The sequence below is a fragment of the Euwallacea similis genome, chromosome 19, assembly GCF_039881205.1.
Source record: "Euwallacea similis isolate ESF13 chromosome 19, ESF131.1, whole genome shotgun sequence".
Lineage (NCBI taxonomy): Eukaryota > Metazoa > Arthropoda > Insecta > Coleoptera > Curculionidae > Euwallacea > Euwallacea similis.
In genome coordinates, this window is record NC_089627.1 from 1,146,479 (window position 1) to 1,152,478 (window position 6,000).

Consider the following 6,000-nt stretch of genomic DNA (forward strand, 5'->3'; position numbering starts at 1 on the left):
GTTATCTGGCGGCCATATTTTAGTGAGCACGCTGTGAAACCGTTAACTACGAAAGTTTTACTAGTGGCTCGGGGGGCCCCACCTGGGGCATACGCCCCGCCAATTTATTGGTTAATTAAATATATAAGCGTCGGAAAGTTGGCGGGAAGTGCAATTTTCCTTTTCGGTGCTTTTTGTTTTAGTGCCTGTCTTTGGATTTAATTGGTTTCGTCTTTGAGTGTGCAGGGAATTTGTCACTTTATGAATAAGAAATTCATTAAAACCCCTATATTTAAATTTATTAATTTCGAATTCATCACAATCACTCGTCGCAATATGTTCATTAAACTTTCATTAACTTCAACGTCAGTAAAAAAGTAATAACAAATATTTCATTAACATGTAAACAAGCGGTATTAAACTATTATAATGCAAAATGACAAAATCGATTTCGCAATTCGTATAAAACGTTTGTGCAAGTTGAGCGGAGAATTTAATTTGCCAATATGGAATTGGTATCATTTTTACATCGCGAGTAATATATTCACGAATAAATTATCGAAAACGTTTATAAAATTAAAATTTTCAGTGAAATATTGGATGAATTCAGTGTATCAATTGGATGCACGCAAGGGTTTTAACCGAAATATTGTTGAACCATGTTTATTTAATTGTAGATATTTTTGTGATTTTCAAGGCCTTCCCGTTAATATTAAACGAAGGTGGACTTTCGAGGCTTCATCAATTTCTCCGTCAATGTTTTACAAGCACTGCACTTCTCCTCTAACGCAACAGCATGTTACCAAGATCGTTCAAATTTAACACCGACGAAGCCCCACCTGTTTTGGCCGCGCCAAAATGCCCAGCTATCGCGCAACCCATCTAGTAATGTATGCAATCACCTATCTTCTTCTATAACAAGTGCAAAATAATGTCCTCCTTCGTAGGGGCCCCCGGTTGCTATGTGAACCTCCGATTTTTATATTTTAAGTTTCTGTCATGTTCACTGTCGCTCAAACCGTACATGTCACTCAGAGTGTCAGCGTTACTCGCACTGTCAGGGTGACACACACTGTCAGTGTCACTTTTACAAGCTGAATTCCGTAATTGCGCCACTAATGCCGCCGACGCCAATCCATCTCGCTCCAACTTGTTAATAATGGTGACAAAAAGTGTATAGAAAGTTTGTACGGCTTTATTCGAACTAGACCGTTTGCGACTGCATTTGCCCGTCAAAATTTCAAAATCAAAATTTACGTGGGCATTTAGCGACAGCGAAGAAGCGCTCTCTTAGAACAGAGAAAATTGGAATAAATCACCCACGCTTTGCTGTACACATTAACATAATATTGCTAGAGCTTGGAAAAACCAAATGGAGATAGTATAGCCTCTTATGCGCACGGAGTCTCATGGAAACTCCAGGGAACTCCATGTTAAAAATGCTTTTTGATGACCGTCATCTTGCTCTAAGTAGAGAATAGCGACATTATGCATTTTAAAAAGCATTCAAACTCAAGAGTCAGCTCTTAATTCATAGTTAGTTATCCACAAAGCACCTTATGAAGGCAGCCGGGAGTTAAGACATATCATTCGGAAACTATGATTTGGCTCGAACTGATCCCTATCAGCTTATTTTCAGTCAATAGGCTTGATCCCCAGATGATAGCCTTTCATTCCGGATCACTTAAAAATCAGCTGGCCCGATAAAAATCGTCGTCTTCGAAAGGACTTTTTCCTACGAGCGTATGGTGAAAAGACCTTGCTGCGCGCCTTTGCGAGCCGAAAGCAGCACTTGCTCGTACATATGTGCTCAAAAATTTACTAAATGCAAATCAGAGCGTGTCAGTGTCCAAATTTTTCATGGATATTTGATGCTGACATGCGCGAGATAAAACTTTGTACCGCACTTGTAGCAGTCAATAAAGAGCACTCGTGGGGAAAATATTATATCTGACACTTGCGACAGTGTTTTCGCTGCCCTCGATTGCTGCCCGAAATTGGCTTCGTATAGGTCGGTCAACTGCGATCGGAGCGTGATAAAATGCCCCTTTCTGCACTCGTTAAGTAATAAACTATTGTTAGGCTGCTGCTGAAGTTAAATGCAATGCATACTGAAACACAGTTCTTAATAGTCCCATTCGTAACTCTTGGAAAAGATCATCTGCTGCAGAATAACCGTGTACAGAGTGTCTCGAAAAAAAGCGCGTATGCTGAGCATCACAATAAAACGCAAGCTTCGTATAAAACTTACGTCAAAAAAAGGTTCACTGTGCATGCACATTAATATTTCCGAAACGCGTAGAGATTAATTAACGAAATTTTGTACGTTGCGATGGCTTTTTGTGCTCTTTGTGACATTCACATAACAGACGCTCTGTAAAAGGTCTTAACAGAACACCTGTAATGGTGATTAAGAAACCGTATGTTACTTAACGAGTGATGAAAACAGCACTTTCTGTCACTGAAAGAAGAGCTTGCCTAACAAGGCAAAGACCAGTTTGGTGAGGTTCTCGAATTACGGAAAATGATTTACAATGACGGTAGCCCCATGCTTTTCCTATGATTATGCGTGATAATGTCGTTAATTAAATCATTAAACAAATTAATTCGCTAGCCGTTCTCACGCACGCATGATGCACAATTTTATTACAGGCTGCCAAGAATTTTTCCCATTGAAGTAACTTCTTGGCAATAACTATCCAAAAAATTTAAATTAACTGCGTGTGCCTAAGCGCCCCAGGTTAATTGGGTACGACTGCATGCCTTAGTTTATTGATTATTTAATCAGAAGACTAAATATGCTACGTTCAGGCTTTATAAATTCGTTCGTAACGGATAATACTGCAGTTTAGTATTACTGAATTTGCTGATACGGGGATTCTAACATATATCACAATATTACATGCTTTGGTTGAAGGGGAGATCGTTTGGTATCAGGAATTTGAACAAAAAGTAAATTCAATTAATGTAAGTAAAAGAAATTACACGTAATAAGGCAACCACTGAAGGACATAAAATTAAAGTGTAAATAACGGACACAATAACTGATCGCCTCGCAGTAACTTCCCAATAAAACTTAGATAAATGAAGATAAATATTTTTATTACAAACGTCGTAACCTCCATCGACCTACCGTTGATATGTTACTCTGTAAAATAATAACTTTCTCAGGTAACCTGTGAAGTGCTATAGAAAAATGTATTATTACAAAAATGAGGTACACACAAATTAAAAGATTTGACTCAGCAGCCCCTTAGAGGGTAGATGCCGCAAGTGCGGTCAGCACCAGCTGACCCCCAGCTGTTTTCCAGGAAAGACTCTAATGTCAACCTCTAGCTGGCAGACTAGTAAGCAGAACATTTTCTAAGTAAAAGATAGTAAATTTATAGCATAAACAGAAAATGCAATAATTATTTTGTTGCAAGATCTCTCCGAAATTCCCCAAAAAAACCTTAAATCAATGAAGACAAATATTAACACTTATAATATTTTGATTTTTCAATTCCTAGCCTTCATCAATCTCTTATTATGGACCAATTATTCCCCAGACACGCGAGAAAATGTTAATTTTTCTAGAATCGTAGGTTTTTTTACGAGTCTCGGTCTCCGTTAGACCACAACAACTGACCTCTATTAAGGAACTACGTTCGGATTAACTGGAGGAGCTGTGCGTCGCCACTTAACATCTCTGACCCTTAAACAACGAAAACAAAATTACCTTAAATGCAGCAAGGAATTTTCAGCGAAGCGAGCCTGACAAGAATTCGCAACTAGAACCCCACCTTAACCCAGTTTCAAAGCCTCCGCATCAGATCCCGTAGATTCGCGACCTGTCCAACAATCTTGTCCCCGCTGTCCAATAGTTTCCAAAGAAATCCCGAGAGTTGTAATTAAAAACGCAGATACTGAACGCGTTAAAATTGCACACGGAACACGTAATACTCGTTCGTGAGTAGTCTGATCGGCACCGGCTGAAATCGCGACGTTGCCGATAGTGAGTCCCGGACGCCCTTAGCGCACCAACTGAACTTGGACGACGGGAATTGGGGCTTTCATATGCGTCGGGACGGGACGATTCGGGACCGCTCGGAAGAGTTGTAACAATATTCTTGACTAGCAAATAACAACATGGATAGAACCTGTTTGGGATTACTTTTAGGTGTCGGAATGGGACGTTTGGAAATTTTCAATGAGAAACCTGTCGCTCCTGACTGCACTGGATTGGTCGTGTGTTGTAAGACTTCTTTGGGGGGATAGTGAAAGGATGCTGATGTAGAATTAGTTTCCAGGCTGTCGTAAATGGAATATAGTTCAATGGAAAATGCGGAACTTGTTGTTATGTACAGGGTGTTGCAATCGAATAAAATCTCATTGCGTACGCGATAATTTAACTTCCTTTTGTCGAAGTTGCTTAATCCGCTTTTCTTAATCCACCCATAAAAAATAGTAATGGATATTAGCTCATAAGGTAACTAACGAACCATATACGTGCCAGTATTGACCTGTTATTAAACTACATTTTAAAACGAAAGAAAACTTACTTCACATGCATTCAACACGCCAAAAAATGATACTTTCTGAAGCTAATAGTGGAAAAACTATATTACACCTCTATGTCCACAAAGAATCGGTTTATCGCGAGGGATAACCCGTTTATTGTACTGCTTCCCTAAACTATTATAAAATATGAGGGACATTATAACTACATTATGTTCACAGATTTTTGGGCCAAAAGCAGCAAAATTTACGAGCTCCTGAGGCTGCGAGGACCACTATTTCAAACATGGAAAAGTTTAAAATTCGCATCTCTGGGTTTCTACAAGCACACTCATAATTTATACTTTTAGATAACGCTTCCATGGTGTATTGTATTTAATGCAAAATTATCGAACATATTGTTCAATATTTGTTATGCAATCCTCGGTTTTTAGAGAAAATTTAAGCAAGTGCTGGGGATTTGACAACACAAAAGCCTCGTGAAGCGTCTCAAATCGGTTACCCAATATGTAGCCGCTCCAGCATGTTCCAACATGCCTGAAAGCACCCATTATATACGAGCAATATCAGGGCGATTTATGGAATATTCCTTTATTTATAATATAATCAATTAATGGTATTTGTAGTATAAATTAAAATGAAAGCTTTCATTGTAATGCCATTTAGATCCTCCAGACAAAATCTCGAAAGGCGCTTAAGGTTTTTCCGATTTTTGATTCATAAAAAAAATTACCGGAGGATTTCATAAAGTCTCTAATTTTTATATCGCTGATTTATACATCGCTCTTTTTGACTAGAATCTCTAATCAATTAGGTTTGAAATCGCTAAATGATTAACATCAAAGTCCATAATGTCCCGAAATGTTAAGGTCTATTAAATACTTTGACGGCCGTTATGCATATGCGAATTTTATTAGGCCTATCCCGGAGGGAGACATTTCTGCGAGCCATTGGGACACTTCGTGTTTATGACTAATCCAATGTGAATAATGAACTCGTCATTCACGATCGATAGCATTTGTTGCACCTTGGGGATTAATGGGTCTTGTCACAGGTACAGAAACAGATGCAGAACTCCCGTATTCTTATTATAGTGGTCAAATTATAGAGCCGCAGACAAAGTTACTTCAGATACATTATGTCGTGTCATCGGAAAGTGGCTCTGAATGGAAACTCTTGCGAAGTTCATTACTGCAAGTGACTATTAAACAATTACGAATAGCTCGGCTGTTATTCTGCACTTTTCACTACTTTTCATCTTCTTGCTGCAATTTTCCCATCAACATTAACAATTTCCACTGGCTCTTTTAATCTATCTCGAGTTTATAGAAAGTCCTCCTTGTTGCTTTTAATTAGCGGATCCGTCGCGTCATATAAACTGAGCGAGAAGGAGTGTAGAAAAACTCGATCATTCCCGTCCAATCGGAAGTGTTCGAAGTTATTTTTATAGGGCCCCAAAAGGGAAAAGCACAATATGGGTCCCGGAGTTACATTTATTAGACTCGTCCCTGACAGGACAAGTTT

General features: G+C 38.8%; 1 protein-coding gene across 1 annotated transcript in view; it reads right to left on the reverse strand.

Annotated features, from left to right (window-relative positions):
* The window catches only part of LOC136415230 (protein O-mannosyl-transferase TMTC1-like), a 154,850-nt gene extending 150,859 nt beyond the window's left edge, over window positions 1–3,991 (reverse strand). Inside the window, exon 1 of the mRNA XM_066399718.1 lies at window positions 3,698–3,991. The gene's annotated coding sequence lies outside the window, so the exon portion shown is untranslated. The remainder of the gene's footprint in view (window positions 1–3,697) is intronic.
* Window positions 3,992–6,000: the final 2,009 nt, after the last annotated feature.